The sequence below is a fragment of the Triturus cristatus genome, chromosome 2_1, assembly GCF_964204655.1.
Source record: "Triturus cristatus chromosome 2_1, aTriCri1.1, whole genome shotgun sequence".
NCBI classification, from domain to species: Eukaryota; Metazoa; Chordata; class Amphibia; order Caudata; family Salamandridae; genus Triturus; species Triturus cristatus.
In genome coordinates, this window is record NC_140581.1 from 651,992,203 (window position 1) to 652,014,705 (window position 22,503).

Below are 22,503 nucleotides of genomic sequence, written 5' to 3' on the forward strand. Positions count from 1 at the left end.
TTTTTTAACGCTTGCAGACTGTCTATTCAGCGCCGTATACATCCATTTTCCAGTCGGAAGAAAATACGCACCGTCTGGAATTCTGCAGTTACAAGCATTTGGGATTAAAATGTAATCGTTTTGCGGCCCTTACTCAACACCTGAGAACTCCCGGTTACAAGATAAAATGAAAGTATACTTTGAACAAGCCTTGAAAAAGTTACTCAAAGTAACGAAACACATGTCGGCTGCTTCGATTTGCCACTACTTAGAAGGCTTCAGAAATAGAACTGTGCTATTTGACAACTGCACCTATGTCTTTTTGTTCAAAATCATTGTTATAAGTGCACAAGTTTCCGATGTACTCTTTATTACTTGACTATGTGCTGCTTTGTTTAAACAACTATATGCTTCATTGAAAATTTTGGATTAAAAATACAAAGCCATATAATATCTATGATTATTTGACCTATTTTTCCCTGTGAGTTAATACTTAGAACTATTGGAAAAATTGTGATTGCTATAATTAGCAATACTAATGAAGATAAAAGAACAGACTGTATAAAATAACTATTAGAGTGCCGAGGTACAATTGTCTAACAAAAGATAACAATAACGAGCTTCTCACAAATACTCGTTAATTTCACATCCTTGGTAGTGGGATGGTTTCAGTACTTTGAGGGGCACTGAAATGTTGAAGATAACTGTGAGAGACATATACTATTGAGAGACTGATGTGCGATTAGTTAAACCACCACTACCGTGTGGGGATATTAAAAAGAATGATGGATTTAACCCAGATCCCTGTGACTGTGGGAGAATGATTGCATTGTCCAGAATTCCTTCCATCAATTGTTTCTTTTGCATATGTCATCCTAAGTGGGAAGGGTATGCCCAGACGTGGGTCCCTTGCTCACAACACCACTGGATTGAAGCTAGCCTGGCTAATGAAGAGTGATGCCCTAAAACCGGTCCCAGGATGCTTGTTTTTGGTCCAGGGAGAATGTGGCTTGGCAGTTCAGGCTGGGATGTTCACTCAGGGAAGAGGGTCAAGACTGATTTGCATATAGCTGGGTCCGAACTGGGGTGGTGTAGTGAGCAAAAGAATGATGGATTTAACCCAGGTCCCTGTGACTGGGGGTGAAAGTTTGCATTGTCCAGCATTCAGTCCATCAATTGTTTCTTTTAAATATGTCACCCTAAGCGGGAAGGGTATGCCCAGACGTGGGTCCTGTGCTCACTACACCAGTAGATTCAAGCTAGCCTGGCTTATGAAGGGTGATGCCTTGAAACCGGTCCCAGGATGCTTGTTTCCGGTCCAGGGAGGACCTGGCTTGGCAATTCGGGCTGGACTGTTCCCACAAGGAACAGGGTCAAGACTGATTTGCATATAGCTGGGTCCAAACTGGGGTGGTGTGGTGAGCAAAAGAATGATGGATTTAACCCAGATCCCTGTGACTGGGGGTGAATGTTTGCATTGTCCAGCATTCTGTCCATCAATTGTTTCTTTTACAAATGACCCCCTAAGTGGAAAGGGTATGCCCAGACGTGGACCCGTGCTCACTACACCACTGGATTCAAGCTAGCCTGGCTGATGAAGAGTGATGCTCTGAAACCGGTCCCAGGATGTTTGTTTCCAGTCAATGGAGGACCTGCCTTGGCAATTCGGGGTGGACTGTTCTCACAAGGAACAGGGTCAAAACTGATTTGAATATAGCTGAGTCCAAACTGGGGTGGTGTGGTGAGCAAATGAATGATGGGTTTAACTCAGATCCCTGTGACTGGGGGTGAATATTTGCATTGTCCAGCATTCCGTCCATCAATTCTTTCTTTTGCATATGTCACCCTAAGTGGGAAGGGTATGCCCAGACTTGGGTCTCTTGTTCTACACCACTGGATTCAAGCTAGACTGGCTGATGAAGGGTGATGCCCTGAAACCGGTCCCAGGATCCTTGTTTCCGGTCCAGGGTGGACCTGGCATGACAGATCGGGCTGGACTGTTCCCACAATGAACAGGGTCCAGACTGATTTGCATGTAGCTGGGTCCAAACTGGGGTGGTGTGGTGAGCAAAGGAATGATGGATTTCACCCAGATCTCTGTGACTGGGGGTGAATGTATGCATTGTCCAGCATTCCGTCCATCAATTGTTTCTTTTGCATATGTCGACCTAAGTGGGAAGGGTATGCCCAGACGTGGGTCCCGTGCTCACTACACCACTAGATTCAAGCTAGCCTGGCGGATGAAGGGTGATGCCCTGAAACCGGTCCCAAGATGCTTGTTTCTGGTCCAGGGAGTACCTGGCTTGTCAGTTCGGGCTGGACTGTTCCCACAAGGAGCAGGGTCAACACTGATTTACGTATAGCTGGGTCAAAACTGGGGTGATGTGGTGAGCAAAAGAATGATGGATTTAACCCAGATCCCTCTGACTGGGGGTGAATGATGGCATTGTCCAGCATTCCGTCCATCAATTGTTTCTTTTACAAATTTCGCCCTAAGTGGAAAGGGTATGCCCAGACATGGGTCCCGTGCTCACTACACCACTGGATTCAAGCCAGCCTGGCTGATGAAGGGTGATGCCCTGAAACTGGTCGCAGGATGCTTGTTTCCAGCCCACGGAGGACCTGGCTTGTCAGTTCGGGCTGGACTGTTCCCACAAGGAACAGGGTCAAGACTGACTAACATATAGCTGAGTTCAAACTAGGGTGGTGAGCAAAAGAATGACGGATTTGACCAAGATCCCTGTGACTGGGGGTGAATCTTTGCATTGTCCAGCATTCTGTCCATCAATTGTTTCTTTTACAAATGTCGCCCTAAGTAGTAAGGGTATGCCCAGACATGGGTCCCGTGCTCACTACACCACTGGATTCAAGCTAGCCTGGCTGATGAAGGGTGATGCTCTGAAACTGGTCGCAGGATGCTTGTTTCCGGCCCACGGAGGACCTGGCTTGTCAGTTCGGGCTGGACTGTTCCCACAAGGAACATGGTCAAGACTGACTTACATATAGCTGAGTCCAAACTAGGGTGGTGTGGTGAGCAAAAGAACGACGGATTAGACCAAGATCCGTGTGACTGGGGGTGAATCTTTGCATTGTCCAGCATTCTGTCCATCAATTGTTTCTTTTACAAATGTCGCCCTAAGTAGAAAGGGTATGCCCAGACATGGGTCCCGTGCTCACTACACCACTGGATTCAAGCAAGCCTGGCTGATGAAGCGTGATGCCCTGAAACCGGTCCCAGGATGCTTGTTTCCGGTCCAGGGAGGACCTGGCTTGGCAATTCGGGCTGGACTGTTCTCACAAGAAACAGGGTCAAAACTGATTTGAATATAGCTGGGTCCAAACTGGGGTGGTGTGGTGAGCAAAAGAATGATGGATTTAACCCAGATCCTTGTGACTGGGGGTGAATATTTACATTGTCCAGCATTCAGTCCATCAATTGTTTCTTTTGCATATGTCGCCCTAAGTGGGAAGGGTATGCCCAAACGTGGGTCCCGTGTTTAGTACACCATTGGATTCAAGCTAGCCTGGCTGATGAAGGGTGTTGCACTGAAACCGGTCCCAGGATGCTTGTTTCCGGTGCAGGGAGGACCTGGCTTGGCAGTTCGGGCTGGACTGTTCCCACAAGAAACAGGGTCAAGACTGATTTGCATATAGCTGAGTCCAAACTGGGGTAGTGTGGTCAGCAAAAGAATGATGGATTTAACCCAGATCCCTGTGACTGGGGGTGAATAGTTGCATTGTCCAGCATTCCGACCATCAAACGTTTCTTTTGCATATGTCGCCCTAAGTGGGAAGGGTATGCCCAGACGTGGGTGCCTTGTTCACTACACCACTGGATTCAAGCTAGCCTGGCTGATGAAGGGTGATGCCCTGAAACGGGTCTGAGGATGCTTTTTTCCGGTCCAGGGAGGACCTGGCTTGGCAATTAGGGCTGGACTGTTCTCACAAGGAACAGGGTCAAAATTGATTTGAATATAGCTGGGTCCAAACTGGGGTGGTGTTGTGAGCAAAACAATGATGGATTTAACCCAGATCCCTCTGACTGGGGTTGAATGTTTGCATTGTCCAGCATTCTGTGCATCAATTGTTTCTTTTGCATATGTCGCCCTAAATGGGAAGGGTTTGCCCACACGTGGGTCCTGTGCCCACTACACCACTGGATTCAAGCTAGCCTGGCTGATGAAGGGTGATGCCCTGAAACCGGTCCCAGGATGCTTGTTTCTCGTCCAGGGAGGACTTGGCTTGACAGTTTGGGCTGGACTGTTCCCACAAGGAACATGGTCAAGACTGATTTGAATATAGCTGAGTCCAAACTAGGGTGGTGTGGTGAGCAAAAGAATTATGGATTTAACCCAGATCCCTGTGACTGGGGGTGAATATTTGCATTGCCCAGCATTCCGTCCATCAATTGTTTATTTTGCATATGTCACCCTAAGTGGGAAGGGTAGGCCCAGACGTGGGTCCCGTGCTCAATACACCACTGGATTCAGGCTAGCCTGGCTGATGAAGGGTGATGCCCTGAAACCGGTCCCAGGATGCTTGTTTCCAGTCCAGGGAGGACCTGGCTTGGCAGTTCGGGCTGTACTATTCCAACAAGGAGCTGGGTCAAGACTGATATTCATATAGCTGGGTCAAATCTGGGGTGATGTGGTGAGCAAAAGAATGATGGATTTAACCCAGATCCTTCTGACTGGGGGTAAATGTTTGCATTGTCCAGCATTCCATCCATCAATTGTTTCTCTTACATATGTCGCCCTAAGTGGGAAGGGTATGCCCAGACGTGGGTCCCGTGCTCACCACACCACTGGATTCAAGCTAGCCTGGCTGATGAAGGGTGATGCCCTGAACCCGGTCTCAGGATGCTTGTTTCCGGTCTAGGTAGTACCTGGCTTGTGAGTTCGGGCTGGACTGTTCCCACAATGGAAAGGGTCAAGACTGATTTGCATATAGCTGGGTCCAAACTGGGGTGGTGAGTGAGAAAAAGAATGATGGATTTAACCCAGATCTCTGTGACTGGGGGTGAATGTTTGCATTGTCCAGCATTCCGTCCATCAATTGTTTCTTTTACAAATGTTGCCCTAAGTGGAAAGGGTATGCCCAGACATGGGTCCCGTGCTCACTACACCACTGGATTCAAGATAGACTGGCTGATGAAGGGTGATGCCCTGAAACCGGTCCTAGGATGCTTGTTTCCAGTCCAGGGAGGACCTGGCTTGGCAGTTCAGGCTGGACTGTTCTCACAAGGAACATGGTCAAGACTGATTTGAATATAGCTGAGTCCAAAATGGGGTGGTGTGGTGAACACAAGAATGATGGATTTAACCCAGATCCCTGTGACTGGGGGGGAATGTTTGCATTGTCCAGCATTCTGTCCATCAATTGTTTCTTTTGCATATGTCGCCCTAAGTGGGAAGGGTTTGCCCAGACGTGGGTCCCGTGCTCAATACACCACTTGATTCAAGCTAGCCTGGCTGATGAAGGGTGATGGCTTGAAACCGGTCCCAGGATGCTTGTTTCCGGTCCAGGGAGAACTTGGCTTGACAATTTGGGCTAGACTGTTCCCACAAGGAACATGGTCAAGACTGATTTGAATATAGCTGAGTCCAAACTAGGGTGGTGTGGTGAGCAAAAGAATTATGGATTTAACCCAGATCCCTGTGACTGGGGGTGAATATTTGCATTGCCCAGCATTCCGTCCATCAATTGTTTATTTTGCATATGTCGCCCTAAGTGGGAAGGGTAGGCCCAGACGTGGGTCCCGTGTTCACTACACCACTGGATTCAAGATAGACTGGCTGATGAAGGGTGATGCCCTGAAACCGGTCCTAGGATGCTTGTTTCCAGTCCAGGGAGGACCTGGCTTGGCAGTTCGGGCTGTACTATTCCCACAAGGAGCTGGGTCAAGACTGATATTCATATAGCTGGGTCAAATCTAGGGTGATGTGGTGAGCAAAAGAATGATGGATTTAACCCAGATCCCCCTGACTGGGGGTGAATGTTTTCATTGCCCAGCATTCCATCCATCAATTGTTTCTCTTACATATGTTGCCCTAAGTGGGAAGGGTATGCCCAGACGTGGGTCCCGTGCTCACCACACCACTGGATTCAAGCTAGCCTGGCTGATGAAGGGTGATGCCCTGAACCAGGTCCCAGGATGCTTGTTTCCGGTCCACGGAGGACATGCCTTGGCGATTCGGGCTGGACTGCTCCCACAAGGAACAGGGTTAAGACTGATTTGAATATGGCTGGGTTCAAACTGGGGTGGTGTGGTGATCAAACGAATGATGCATTTAACCCAGATCCCTGTGACTGGGGGTGAATATTTGCATTGTCAAGCATTCCGTCCATCAATTCTTTCTTTTGCATATGTCGCCCTAAGTGGGAAGGGTATGCCCAGACGTGGGTCCCGTGTTCACTACACCACTGGATTCAAGCTAGCATGGCTGATGAAGGGTGATGCCCTGGAACTGGTCCCAGGATGCTTGTTTCCGGTCAAGGGAGGACTTGGCTTGTCAGATCGGGCTGGACTGTTCCCACAAGGAACAGGGTCAAGACTGATTTACATATAGCTGAGTCCAAACTGGGGTGGTGTGGTGAGCAAAAGAATGACGGATTTGACCCAGATTCCTGTGACTGGGGGTGAATCTTTGCATTGTCCAGCATTCTGTCCATCCTTTGTTTCTTTTACAAATGTCGCCCTAAGTGGAAAGGGTATGCCCAGACATGGGTCCCGTGCTCACTACACCACTGGATTCAAGCGAGCCTGGCTGATGAAGCATGATTCCCTGAAACCGTTCCCAGGATGCTTGTTTCCGGTCCAGGGAGGACCTGGCTTGTCAATTCAGGCTGGACTGTTCTCACAAGGAACATGGTCAAGACTGATTTGAATATAGTTGAGTCCAAACTGGGGTGGTGTTGTGAGCAAAAGAATTATGGATTTAACCCAGATCCCTGTGACTGGGGGTGAATATTTGCATTGCCCAGCATTCCGTCCATCAATTGTTTATTTTGCATATGTCGCCCTAAGTGGGAAGGGTAGGCCCAGACGTGGGTCCCGTGTTCACTACACCACTGGATTCAAGATAGACTGGCTGATGAAGGGTGATGCCCTGAAACCGGTCCCAGGATGCTTGTTTCCAGTCCAGGGAGGACCTGGCTTGGCAGTTCGGGCTGTACTATTCCAACAAGGAGCTGGGTCAAGACTGATATTTATATAGCTGGGTCAAATCTGGGGTGATGTGGTGAGCAAAAGAATGATGGATTTAACCCAGATCCTTCTGACTGGGGGTAAATGTTTGCATTGTCCAGCATTCCATCCATCAATTGTTTCTCTTACATATGTCGCCCTAAGTGGGAAGGGTATGCCCAGACGTGGGTCCCGTCACGTGCTCACCACACCACTGGATTCAAGCTAGCCTGGCTGATGAAGGGTGATGCCCTGAACCCGGTCTCAGGATGCTTGTTTCCGGTCTAGGTAGTACCTGGCTTGTGAGTTCGGGCTGGACTGTTCCCACAATGGAAAGGGTCAAGACTGATTTGAATATAGCTGGGTCCAAACTGGGGTGGTGAGTGAGAAAAAGAATGATGGATTTAACCCAGATCTCTGTGACTGGGGGTGAATGTTTGCATTGTCCAGCATTCCGTCCATCAATTGTTTCTTTTACAAATGTTGCCCTAAGTGGAAAGGGTATGCCCAGACATGGGTCCGGTGCTCACTACACCACTGGATTCAAGCAAGCCTGGCTGATGAAGCGTGATGCCCTGAAACCGTTCCCAGGATGCTTGTTTCCGGTCCAGGGAGGACCTGGCTTCGCAATTCAGGCTGGACTGTTCTCACAAGGAACATGGTCAAGACTGATTTGAATATAGCTGAGTCCAAAATGGGGTGGTGTGGTGAACACAAGAATGATGGATTTAACCCAGATCCCTGTGACTGGGGGGGAATGTTTGCATTGTCCAGCATTCTGTCCATCAATTGTTTCTTTTGCATATGTCGCCCTAAGTGGGAAGGGTTTGCCCAGACGTGGGTCCCGTGCTCAATACACCACTTGATTCAAGCTAGCCTGGCTGATGAAGGGTGATGGCTTGAAACCGGTCCCAGGATGCTTGTTTCCGGTCCAGGGAGAACTTGGCTTGACAATTTGGGCTAGACTGTTCCCACAAGGAACATGGTCAAGACTGATTTGAATATAGCTGAGTCCAAACTAGGGTGGTGTGGTGAGCAAAAGAATTATGGATTTAACCCAGATCCCTGTGACTGGGGGTGAATATTTGCATTGCCCAGCATTCCGTCCATCAATTGTTTATTTTGCATATGTCGCCCTAAGTGGGAAGGGTAGGCCCAGACGTGGGTCCCGTGTTCACTACACCACTGGATTCAAGATAGACTGGCTGATGAAGGGTGATGCCCTGAAACCGGTCCTAGGATGCTTGTTTCCAGTCCAGGGAGGACCTGGCTTGGCAGTTCGGGCTGTACTATTCCCACAAGGAGCTGGATCAAGACTGATATTCATATAGCTGGGTCAAATCTAGGGTGATGTGGTGAGCAAAAGAATGATGGATTTAACCCAGATCCCCCTGACTGGGGGTGAATGTTTTCATTGCCCAGCATTCCATCCATCAATTGTTTCTCTTACATATGTTGCCCTAAGTGGGAAGGGTATGCCCAGACGTGGGTCCCGTGCTCACCACACCACTGGATTCAAGCTAGCCTGGCTGATGAAGGGTGATGCCCTGAACCCAGTCCCAGGATGCTTGTTTCCGGTCCACGGAGGACATGCCTTGGCGATTCGGGCTGGACTGCTCCCACAAGGAACAGGGTTAAGACTGATTTGAATATAGCTGGGTTCAAACTGGGGTGGTGTGGTGATCAAACGAATGATGCATTTAACCCAGATCCCTGTGACTGGGGGTGAATATTTGCATTGTCTAGCATTCCGTTCATCAATTCTTTATTTTGCAAATGTCGCTCTAAGTGGGAAGGGTATGCCCAGACGTGGGTCCCGTGTTCACTACACCACTGGATTCAAGCTAGCATGGCTGGTGAAGGGTGATGCCCTGAAACTGGTCCCAGGATGCTTGTTTCCGGTCCAGGAAGTATCTGGCTGGTCAGTTCGGGCTGGACTGTTCCCACAATGAACAGGGTCAAGACTGATTTACATATACCTGGGTCCAAACGGGGGTGGTGTGGTGAGCAAAAGAAGGATGGATTTAACCCTGATCTTTGTGACTGGGGGTGAATCTTTGCATTGTCCAGCATTCTGTCCATCATTTGTTTCTTTTACAAATGTCGCCCTAAGTGGAAAGGGTATGCCCAGACATGGGTCCCGTGCTCACTACACCACTGGATTCAAGCGAGCCTGGCTGATGAAGCATGATGGCCTGAAACCGGTCCAAGGATGCTTGTTTCCGGTCCAGGGAGGACCTGGCTTGGCAATTCGGACTGGACTGTTCTCACACGAAACACGGTAAAAACTGATTTGAATATAGCTTTGTCCAAATTGTCGTGGTGTGGTGAGCAAAAGAATGATGGATTTAACCCAGATCCTTGTGACTGGGGGTGAATATTTACATTGTCCAGCATTCAGTCCATCAATTGTTTCTTTTGCATATGGCGCCCTAAGTGGGAAGGGTATGCCCAAACGTGGGTACCGTGTTTACTACACCACTGGATTCAAGCTAGCCTGGCTGAGAAGGGTGTTGCCCTGAAACCGGTCCCAGGATGCTTGTTTCCGGTCCATGGAGGACCTGCCTTGGCAGTTGGGGCTGGACTGTTCCCACACGGAACAGGGTCAAGACTGATTTGCATATAGCTGAGTTCAAACTGGGGTGGTTTGGTCAGCAAAAGAATGATGGATTTAACCCAGATCCCTGTGACTGGGGGTAAACTGTTGCATTGTCCAGCATTCCGTCCATCAATTAGTTCTTTTGCATATGTCGCCCTAAGGGGGAAGGGAATGCCCAGACGTGGGTCCAGTGCTCACTAAACCACTGGATTCAAGCAAGCCTGGCTGATGAAGGGTGATGCCCTGAAACGGGTCAGAGGATGCTTGTTTCTGGTCCAGGGAGGACCGGGCTTGGCAATTAGGGCTGGACTGTTCTCACAAGGAACAGGGTCAAAACTGATTTGAATATAGCTGGGTCCAAACTGGGGTGGTGTTGTGAGCAAAAGAATGATGGATTTAACCCAGATCCCTGTGACTGGGGGTGAATGTTTGCATTGTCCAGCATTATGTCCATCAATTGTTTCTTTTGCATATGTTGCCCTAAGTGGGAAGGGTTTGCCCAGACGTGGGTCCAGTGCTCACTACACCACTGGATTCAAGCTAGCCTGGCTGATGAAGGGTGATGCCCTGAAACCGGTCCCAGGATGCTTGTTTCAGGTCCAGGGAGGACTTGGCTTGGATATTTGGGCTGGAATGTTCCCACAAGGAACATGGTCAAGACTGATTTGAATATAGCTGAGTCCAAAGTGGGGTGGTGTTGTGAGCAAAAGAATGATGGATTTAACCCAGATCCCTGTGACTGGGGGTGAATATTTGCATTGTCCAACATTCCCTCTATCAATTGTTTATTTTGCATATGTCGCCCTAAGTGGGAAGGGTAGGCCCAGACGAGGGTCCCGTGCTCACTACACAACTGGATTCAGGCTAGCCTGGCTGATGAAGGTTGATGCCCTGAAACCGGTCCCAGGATGCTTGTTTTCGGTCCAGGTAGTATCTGGCTTGTCAGTTCGGGCTGGACTGTTCCCACAATGAACAGGGTCAAGACTGATTTGAATATAGCTGGGTCCAAACTGGGGTGGTGTGGTGAGCAAAAGAATCATGGATTTAACCCAGATCCTTGTGACTGGGGATGAATATATGCATTGTCTATCATTCCGTCCATCAATTGTTTCTTTTGCACATGTCGCCCTAAGTGGGAAGGGTATGCCCAGGCGTGAGACCCGTGTTCACTACACCACTGGATTCAAGCTAGCCTGGCTGATGAAGGTTGATGCCCTGAAACCGGTCCCAGGATGCTTGTTTCCGGTCCAGGGAGGACCTGGCTTGGCAATTATTGCTGGACTGTTCTCACAAGGAACAGGGTCAAAACTGATTTGAATATAGGTGGGTCCAAACTGGGGTGGTAAGTGAGCAAAAGAATGATGGATTTAACCCAGATCCCTCTGACTGGGGGTGAATGTTTGCATTGTCCAGCATTCCATCCATCAATTGTTTCTCTTACATATGTCGCCCTAAGTGGGAAGGGTATGCCCAGACGTGGGTCCCGTGCTCACTACACCACTGGATTCAAGCTAGCCTGGCTGATGAAGGGTGATGCCCTGAACCCGGTCACAGGATGCTTGTTTCCGGTCCACGGAGGACATGCCTTGGCGAGTCGGGCTGGACTGCTCACACAAGGAACAGGGTCAAGACTGATTTGAAAATAGCTGGGTTCAAACTGGGGTGGTGTGGTGATCAAACAAATGATGCATTTAACCCAGATCCCTGTGACTGAAGGTGAATATTTGCATTGTCTAGCATTCCGTCCATCAATTGTTTCTTTTGCATATGTCGCCCTAAGTGGGAAGGGCATGCCCAGACGTGGGTCCCGTGTTCACTACACCACTGGATTCAAGCTAGCATGGCTGATGAAGGGTGATGCCCTGAAACTGGTCCCAGGATGCTTGTTTCTGGTCCAGGTAGTATCTGGCTGGTCAGTTCGGGCTGGACTGTTCCCACAATGAACAGGGTCAAGACTGATTTGCATATACCTGGGTCCAAACTGGGGTGGTGTGGTGAGCAAAAGAATGATGGATTTAACCCTGATCTCTGTGACTGGGGGTGAATGTTTGCATTGTCCAGCATTCCGTCCATCAATTGTTTCTTTTGCATAAGTGACCCTAAGTGTTAAGGGTATGCCCAGACATGGGTCTCGTGCTCACTACACCACTGGATTCAAGCAAGCCTGGCTGATGAAGGGGGATGCCCTGAAACTGGTCCCAGGATGCTTGTTTCCGGTCAAGGGAGGACCTGGCTTGTCAGATCGGGCTGGACTGTTCCCACAAGGAACAGGGTCAAGACTGATTTTCATATAGCTGAGTCCAAACTGGGGTGGTGTGGTCAGCAAAAGAATGTCAGATTTGACCCAGATCCCTGTGACTGGGGGTGAATCTTTGCATTGTCGAGCATTCTGTCCATCATTTGTTTCTTTTACAAATGTTGCCCTAAGTGGAAAGGGTATGCCCAGACATGGGTCCCGTGCTCACTACACCACTGGATTCAAGCGAGCCTGGCTGATGAAGCATGATGCCCTGAAACCGGTCCCAGGATGCTTGTTTCCGGTCCAGGGAGGACCTGGCTTGGCAGTTGGGGCTAGACTGTTCCCACAAGGAACAGGGTCAAGACTGATTTGCATATAGCTGAGTCCAAACTGGGGTGGTGTGGTCAGCAAAAGAATGATGGATTTAACCCAGATCCCTGTGACTGGGGGTGAATAGCTGCATTGTCCAGCATTCCGTCCATCAATTGTTTATTTTGCATATGTCGCCCTAAGTGGGAAGGGAATGCCCAGACCTGGGTCCAGTGCTCACTAAACTACTGGATTCAAGCTAGCCTGGCTGATGAAGGGTAATGCCCTGAAAAGGGTCAGAGGATGCTTGTTTCCGGTCCAGGGAGGACCTGGCTTGGCAATTATTGCTGGACTGTTCTCACAAGGAACAGGGTCAAAACTGATTTGAATATAGCTGGGTCCAAACTGGGGTGGTGTGGTGAGCAAAAGAATGACGGATTTGACCCAGATCCCTGTGACTGGGGGTGAATCTTTGCATTGTCCAGCATTCTGTCCATCCTTTGTTTCTTTTACAAATGTCGCCCTAAGTGGAAAGGGTATGCCCAGACATGGGTCCCGTGCTCACTACACCACTGGATTCAAGCGAGCCTGGCTGATGAAGCATGATGCCCTGAAACCGGTCCCAGGATGCTTGTTTCCGGTCCAGGGAGGACCTGGCTTGGCAATTTGGGCTGGACTGTTCTCACACGAAACACGGTCAAAACTGATTTGAATATAGCTTCGTCCAAATTGGGGTGGTGTGGTGAGCAAAAGAATGATGGATTTAACCCAGATCCTTGTGACTGGGGGTGAATATTTACATTGTCCAGCATTCAGTCCATCAATTGTTTCTTTTGCATGTGTCGCCCTTAGTGGGAAGGGTATGCCCAAATGTGGGTACCGTGTTTACTACACCACTGGATTCAAGCTAGCCTGGCTGATGAAGGGTGTTGGCCTGAAACCGGTCCCAGGATGCTTGTTTCCGGTCCAGGGAGGACCTGGCTTGGCAGTTGGGGCTGGACTGTTCCCACAAGGAACAGGGTCAAGACTGATTTGCATATAGCTGAGTCCAAACTGGGGTGGTGTGGTCAGCAAAAGAATGATGGATTTAACCCAGATCCCTGTGACTGGGGGTGAAAAGTTGCATTGTCCAGCATTCCGTCCATGAATTAGTTATTTTGCATATGTCGCCCTAAGTGGGAAGGGAATGCTCAGACGTGGGTCCAGTGCTCACTACACCACTGGATTCAAGCTAGCCTGGCTGATGAAGGGTGATGCCCTGAAACGGGTCAGAGGATGCTTGTTTCCGGTCCAGGGAGGACCTGGCTTGGCAATTAGGGCTGGACTGTTCTCACAAGGAACAGGGTCAAAACTGATTTGAATATAGCTGGGTCCAAACTGGGGTGGTGTTGTGAGCAAAAGAATTATGGATTTAACCCAGATCCCTGTGACTGGGGGTGAATATTTGCATTGTCCAGCATTCCATCCATCAATTGTTTATTTTGCATATCTCGCCCTAAGTGGGAAGGGTAGGCCCAGACGTGGGTCCCGTGTTCACTACACCACTGGATTCAAGATAGCTTGGCTGATGAAGGTTGATGCCCTGAAACCGGTCTCAGGATGCTTGTTTCCGGTCTAGGTAGTACCTGGCTTGTAAGTTCGGGCTGGACTGTTCCCACAATGGAAAGGGTCAAGACTGATTTGCATATAGCTGGGTCCAAACTGGGGTGGTGAGTGAGAAAAAGAATGATGGACTTAACCCAGATCTCTGTGACTGGGGGTGAATGTTTGCATTGTCAAGCATTCCGTCCATCAATTGTTTCTTTTACAATTGTCGCCCTAAGTGGAAAGGGTATGCCCAGACATGGGTCCCGTGCTCACTACACGACTGGATTCAAGCAAGCCTGGCGGATGAAGCGTGATGCCCTGAAACCGTTCCCAGGATGCTTGTTTCCGGTCCACGGAGGACCTGGCTTGGCAATTCAGGCTGGACTGTTCTCACAAGGAACATGGTCAAGACTGATTTGAATATAGCTGAGTCCAAAATGGGGTGGTGTGGGGAACACAAGAATAATGGATTTAACCCAGATCCCTGTGACTGGGGGGGAATGTTTGCATTGTCCAGCATTCTGTCCATCAATTGTTTCTTTTGCATATGTCGCCCTAAGTGGGAAGGGTTTGCCCAGACGTGGGTCCCGTGCTCAATACACCACTTGATTCAAGCTAGCCTGGCTGATGAAGGGTGATGGCTTGAAACCGCTCCCAGGATGCTTGTTTCCGGTCCAGGGAGAACTTGGCTTGACAATTTGGGCTGGACTGTTCCCACAAGGAACATGGTCAAGACTGATTTGAATATAGCTGAGTCCAAACTAGGGTGGTGTGGTGAGCAAAAGAATTATGGATTTAACCCAGATCCCTGTGACTGGGGGTGAATATTTGCATTGCCCAGCATTCCGTCCATCAATTGTTTATTTTGCATATGTCGCCCTAAGTGGGAAGGGTAGGCCCAGACGTGGGTCCTGTGTTCACTACACCACTGGATTCAAGATAGACTGGCTGATGAAGGGTGATGCCCTGAAACCGGTCCCAGGATGCTTGTTTCCAGTCCAGGGAGGACCTGGCTTGGCAGTTCGGGCTGTACTATTCCCACAAGGAGCTGGGTCAAGACTGATATTCATATAGCTGGGTCAAATCTAGGGTGATGTGGTGAGCAAAAGAATGATGGATTTAACCCAGATCCCTCTGACTGGGGGTGAATGTTTTCATTGCCCAGCATTCCATCCATCAATTGTTTCTCTTACATATGTTGCCCTAAGTGGGAAGGGTATGCCCAGACGTGGGTCCCGTGCTCACCACACCACTGGATTCAAGCTAGCCTGGCTGATGAAGGGTGATGCCCTGAACCAGGTCCCAGGATGCTTGTTTCCGGTCCACGGAGGACATGCCTTGGCGATTCGGGCTGGACTGCTCCCACAAGGAACAGGGTTAAGACTGATTTGAATATAGCTGGGTTCAAACTGGGGTGGTGTGGTGATCAAACGAATGATGCATTTAACCCACATCCCTGTGACTGGGGGGGAATATTTGCATTGTCTAGCATTCCGTTCATCAATTCTTTAGTTTGCATATGTCGCTCTAAGTGGGAAGGGTATGCCCAGACGTGGGTCCCGTGTTCACTACACCACTGGATTCAAGCTAGCATGGCTGGTGAAGGGTGATGCCCTGAAACTGGTCGCAGGATGCTTGTTTCCGGTCCAGGAAGTATCTGGCTGGTCAGTTCGGGCTGGACTGTTCCCACAATGAACAGGGTCAAGACTGATTTACATATACCTGGGTCCAAACGGGGGTGGTGTGGTGAGCAAAAGAAGGATGGATTTAACCCTGATCTTTGTGACTGGGGGTGAATGTTTGCATTGTCCAGCATTCCGTCCATCAATTGTTTCTTTTGCATATGTCACCCTAAGTGTTAAGGGTATGCCCAGGCATGGGTCCCGTGCTCACTACACCACTGGATTCAAGCACGCCTGGCTGATGAAGGGTGATGCCCTGAAACTGGTCACAGGATGCTTGTTTCCGGTCAAGGGAGGACTTGGCTTGCCAGATCGGGCTGGACTGTTCCCACAAGGACCAGGGTCAAGACTGATTTACATATAGCTGAGTCCAAACTGGGGTGGTGTGGTGAGCAAAAGAATGACGGATTTGACCCAGATCCCTGTGACTGGGGGTGAATCTTTGCATTGTCCAGCATTCTGTCCATCATTTGTTTCTTTTACAAATGTCGCCCTGAGTGGAAAGGGTATGCCCAGACATGGGTCCCATGCTCACTACACCACTGGATTCAAGCGAGCCTGGCTGATGAAGCATGATGCCCTGAAACCGGTCCCAGGATGCTTGTTTCCGGTCCAGGGAGGACCTGGCTTGGCAATTCGGGCTGGACTGTTCTCACACGAAACACGGTAAAAACTTATTTTCATATAGCTTCGTCCAAATTGTCGTGGTGTGGTGAGTAAAAGAATGATGGATTTAACCCAGATCTTTGTGACTGGGGGTGAATATTTACATTGTCCAGCATTCAGTCCATCAATTGTTTCTTTTGCATATGGCGCCCTAAGTGGGAAGGGTATGCCCAAACGTGGGTACCGTGTTTACTACACCACTGGATTCAAGCTAGCTTGGCTGATGAAGGGTGTTGCCCTGAAACCGGTCCCAGGATGCTTGTTTCCGGTCCATGGAGGACCTTCCTTGGCAGTTGGGGCTGGACTGTTCCCACACGGAACAGGGTCAAGACTGATTTGCATATAGCTGAGTTCAAACTGGGGTGGTGTGGTCAGCAAAAGAATGATGGATTTAACCCAGATCCGTGTGACTGGGGGTGAATAGTTGCATTGTCCAGCATTCCGTCCATCAATGAGTTCTTTTGCACATGTCGCCCTAAGTGGGAAGGGAATGCCCAGACGTGGGTCCAGTGCTCACTAAACCACTGGATTCAAGCTAGCCTGGCTGATGAAGGGTGATGCCCTGAAACCGGTCCCAGGATGCTTGTTTCAGGTCCAGGGAGGACTTGGCTTGACAATTTGGGCTGGAATGTTCCCACAAGGAACATGGTCAAGACTGATTTGAATATAGCTGAGTCCAAAGTGGGGTGGTGTTGTGAGCAAAAGAATGATGGATTTAACCCAGATCCCTGTGACTGGGGGTGAATATTTGCACTGTCCAACATTCCCTCTATCAATTGTTTATTTTGCATATGTCACCCTAAGTGGGAAGGGTAGGCCCAGACGTGGGTCCCGTGTTCACTACACCACTGGATTCAAGCTAGCATGGCTGGTGAAGGGTGATGCCCTGAAACTGGTCGCAGGATGCTTGTTTCCGGTCCAGGAAGTATCTGGCTGGTCAGTTCGGGCTGGACTGTTCCCACAATGAACAGGGTCAAGACTGATTTACATATACCTGGGTCCAAACGGGGGTGGTTTGGTGAGCAAAAGAAGGATGGATTTAACCCTGATCTTTGTGACGGGGGGTGAATGTTTGCATTGTCCAGCATTCCGTCCATCAATTGTTTCTTTTGCATATGTCACCCTAAGTGTTAAGGGTATGCCCAGGCATGGGTCCCGTGCTCACTACACCACTGGATTCAAGCACGCCTGGCTGATGAAGGGTGATGCCCTGAAACTGGTCACAGGATGCTTGTTTCCGGTCAAGGGAGGACTTGGCTTGTCAGATCGGGCTGGACTGTTCCCACAAGGACCAGGGTCAAGACTGATTTACATATAGCTGAGTCCAAACTGGGGTGGTGTGGTGAGCAAAAGAATGACGGATTTGACCCAGATCCCTGTGACTGGGGGTGAATCTTTGCATTGTCCAGCATTCTGTCCATCATTTGTTTCTTTTACAAATGTCGCCCTAAGTGGAAAGGGTATGCCTAGACATGGGTCCCATGCTCACTACACCACTGGATTCAAGCGAGCCTGGCTGATGAAGCATGATGCCCTGAAACCGGTCCCAGGATGCTTGTTTCCGGTCCAGGGAGGACCTGGCTTGGCAATTCGGGCTGGACTGTTCTCACACGAAACACGGTAAAAACTGATTTGAATATAGCTTCGTCCAAATTGTCGTGGTGTGGTGAGCAAAAGAATGATGGATGTAACCCAGATCTTTGTGACTGGGGGTGAATATTTACATTGTCCAGCATTCAGTCCATCAATTGTTACTTTTGCATATGGCGCCCTAAGTGGGAAGGGTATGCCCAAACGTGGGTACCGTGTTTACTACACCACTGGATTCAAGCTAGCTTGGCTGATGAAGGGTGTTGCCCTGAAACCGGTCCCAGGATGCTTGTTTCCGGTCCATGGAGGACCTGCCTTGGCAGTTGGGGCTGGACTGTTCCCACACGGAACAGGGTCAAGACTGATTTGCATATAGCTGAGTTCAAACTGGGGTGGTGTGGTCAGCAAAAGAATGATGGATTTAACCCAGATCCGTGTGACTGGGGGTGAATAGTTGCATTGTCCAGCATTCCGTCCATCAATGAGTTCTTTTGCACATGTCGCCCTAAGTGGGAAGGGAATGCCCAGACGTGGGTCCAGTGCTCACTAAACCACTGGATTCAAGCTAGCCTGGCTGATGAAGGGTGATGCCCTGAAACTGGTCCCAGGGTGCTTGTTTCAGGTCCAGGGAGGACTTGGCTTGACAATTTGGGCTGGAATGTTCCCACAAGGAACATGGTCAAGACTGATTTGAATATAGCTGAGTCCAAAGTGGGGTGGTGTTGTGAGCAAAAGAATGATGGATTTAACCCAGATCCCTGTGACTGGGGGTGAATATTTGCACTGTCCAACATTCCCTCTATCAATTGTTTATTTTGCATATGTCACCCTAAGTGGGAAGGGTAGGCCCAGACGTGGGTCCCGTGCTCAATACACCACTGGATTCAGGCTAGCCTGGCTGATGAAGGGTGATGCCCTGAAACCGGTCCCAGGATGCTTGTTTTCGGTCCAGGTAGTATCTGGCTTGTCAGTTCGGGCTGGACTGTTCCCACAATGAACAGGGTCAAGACTGATTTGAATATAGCTGGGTCCAAACTGGGGTGGTGTGGTGAGCAAATGAATGATGGATTTAACCTAGATCCTTGTGACTGGGGATGAATATATGCATTGTCTATCCTTCCGTCCATCAATTGTTTCTTTTGCACATGTCGCCCTAAGTGGGAAAAGTATGCCCAGGCGTGAGTCCCGTGTTCACTACACCACTGGATTCAAGCTAGCCTGGCTGATGAAGGTTGATGCCCTGAAACCGGTCCCAGGATGCTTGTTCCCGGTCCAGGGAGGACCTTGCTTGGCAATTATTGCTGGACTGTTCTCACAAGGAACAGGGTCAAAACTGATTTGAATATAGGTGGGTCCAAACTGGGGTGGTAAGTGAGCAAAAGAATGATGGATTTAACCCAGATCCCTCTGACTGGGGGTGAATGTTTGCATTGTCCAGCATTCCATCCATCAATTGTTTCTCTTACATATGTCGCCCTAAGTGGGAAGGGTATACCCAGACATGGGTCCCGTGCTCCCTTCACCACTGGATTCAAGCTAGCCTGGCTGTTGAAGGGTGGTGCCCTGAAACTGGTCCCAGGATGCTTGTTTCTGGTCCAGGGAGGACCTGGCTTCGCAGTTCGGGCTGGACTGTTCCCACAAGGAACAGGGTCAAGACTGATTTGCATATACCTGGGTCCAAACTGGGGTGGTGTGCTGAGCAAAAGAATGATGGATTTAACCCTGATCTCTGTGACTGGGGGTGAATGTTTGCATTGTCCAGCATTCCGTCCATCAATTGTTTCTTTTGCAAAAGTCACCCTAAGTGTTTAGGCTATGCCCAGACATGGGTCCATGCTCACTACACCACTGGATTCAAGCAAGCCTGGATGATGAAGGGGGATGCCCTGAAACTGGTCCCAGGATGCTTGTTTCCGGTCAAGGGAGGACCTGGCTTGTCAGATCGGGCTGGACTGCTCCCACAAGGAACAGGGTCAAGACTGATTTTCATATAGCTGAGTCCAAACTGGGGTGGTGTGGTCAGCAAAAGAATGTCAGATTTGACCCAGATCCCTGTGACTGGGGGTGAATCATTGCATTGTCGAGCATTCTGTCCATCATTTGTTTCTTTTACAAATGTTGCCCTAAGTGGAAAGGGTATGCCCAGACATGGGTCCCGTGCTCACTACACCACTGGATTCAAGCGAGCCTGGCTGATGAAGCATGATGCCCTGAAACCGGTCCCAGGATGCTTGTTTCCGGTCCAGGGAGGACCTGGCTTCGCAGTTGGGGCTGGACTGTTCCCACAAGGAACAGGGTCAAGACTGATTTGCATATAGCTGAGTCCAAACTGGGGTGGTGTGGTCAGCAAAAGAATGATGGATTTAACCCAGATCCCTGTGACTGGGGGTGAATAGTTGCATTGTCCAGCATTCCGTCCATCAATTGTTTATTTTGCATATGTCGCCCTAAGTGGGAAGGGAATGCCCAGACCTGGGTCCAGTGCTCACTAAACCACTGGATTCAAGCTAGCCTGGCTGATGAAGAGTAATGCCCTGAAACTGGTCAGAGGATGCTTGTTTCCGGTCCAGGGAGGACCTGGCTTGGCAATTATTGCTGGACTGTTCTCACAAGGAACAGGGTCAAAACTGATTTGAATATAGCTGGGTCCAAACTGGGGTGGTGTTGTGAGCAAACGAATGATGGATTTAACCCAGATCCCTGTGACTAGGGGTGAATGTTTGCATTGTCCAGCATTCTGTCCATCAATTGTTTATTTGCATATGTCGCCCTAAGTGGGAAGGGTTTGCCCAGATGTGGGTCCAGTGCTCACTACACCACTGGATTCAAGCTAGCCTGTCTGATGAAGGGTGATGCCCTGAGACCGTTCCCAGGATGCTTGTTTCAGGTCCAGGGAGGACTTGGCTTGGCAATTTGGGCTGGACTGTTCCCACAAGGAACACGGTCAAAACTGATTTGAATATAGCTGAGTCCAAAGTGGGGTGGTGTGGTGAGCAAAAGAATTATGGATTTAACCCAGATCCCTGTGACTGGGGGTGAATATTTGCATTGTGCAGCATTCCGTCTATCAATTGTTTATTTTGCATATGTCACCCTAAGTGGGAAGGGTAGGCCCAGACGTGGGTCCTGTGTTCACTACACCACTGGATTCAAGCTAGCATGGCTGATGAAGGGTGATGCCCTGAAACTGGTCCCAGGATGCTTGTTTCTGGTCCAGGTAGTATCTGGCTGGTCAGTTCGGGTTGGACTGTTCCTACAATGAACAGGGTCAAGACTGATTTGCATATACCTGGGTCCAAAGTGGGGTGGTGTGGTGAGCAAAAGAATGATGGATTTAACCCAGATCCCTGTGACTGGGGGTGAATATTTGCACTGTCCAGCATTCCGTCTATCAATTGTTTCTTTTACAAATGTCGCCCTAAGTGGAAAGGGTATGCCCAGACATGGGTCCCGTGCTCACTACACCACTGGATTCAAGCGAGCCTGGCTGATGAAGCATGATGCCCTGAAACCGGTCCCAGGATGCTTGTTTCCGGTCCAGGGAGGACCTGGCTTGGCAATTCGGGCTGGACTGTTCTCACAAGGAACACTGTCAAAACTTATTTGAATATAGCTGTGTCCAAATTTGGGTGGTGTGGTGAGCAAAAGAATGATGGATTTAACCCATATCCTTGTGACTGGGGGTGAATATTTATAATGTCTAGCATTCAGTCCATCAATTGTTTCTTTTGCATATGTCGCCCTAAGTGGGAAGGGTATGCCCAAACGTGGGTACCGTGTTTACTACACCACTGGATTCAAGCTAGCCTGGCTGATGAAGGGTGTTGCCCTGAAACCGGTACGAGGATGCTTGTTTCCGGTCCAGGGAGGACCTGGCTTGGCAGTTGGGGCTGGACTGATCCCACAAGGAACAGGGTCAAGACTGATTTGCATATAGCTGAGTCCAAACTGGGGTGGTGTGGTCAGCAAAAGAATGATGGATTTAACCCAGATCCCTGTGACTGGGGGTGAATAGTTGCATTGTCCAGCATTCCGTCCATCATTTGTTTCTTTTGCATATGTCGCCCTAAGTGGGAAGGGAATGCCCAGACCTGGGTCCAGTGCTCACTAAACCACTGGATTCAAGCTAGCATGGCTGGTGAAGGGTGATGCCCTGAAACTGGTCGCAGGATGCTTGTTTCCGGTCCAGGAAGTATCTGGCTGGTCAGTTCGGGCAGGACTGTTCCCACAATGAACAGGGTCAAGACTGATTTACATATACCTGGGTCCAAACGGGGGTGGTGTGGTGAGCAAAAGAAGGATGGATTTAACCCTGATCTTTGTGACTGCGGGTGAATGTTTGCATTGTCCAGCATTCCGTCCATCAATTGTTTCTTTTGCATATGTCACCCTAAGTGTTAAGGGTATGCCCAGGCATGGGTCCCGTGCTCACTACACCACTGGATTCAAGCACGCCTGGCTGATGAAGGGTGATGCCCTGAAACTGGTCACAGGATGCTCGTTTCCGGTCAAGGGAGGACTTGGCTTGTCAGATCGGGCTGGACTGTTCCCACAAGGACCAGGGTCAAGACTGATTTACATATAGCTGAGTCCAAACTGGGGTGGTGTGGTGAGCAAAAGAATGACGGATTTGACCCAGATCCCTGTGACTGGGGGTGAATCTTTG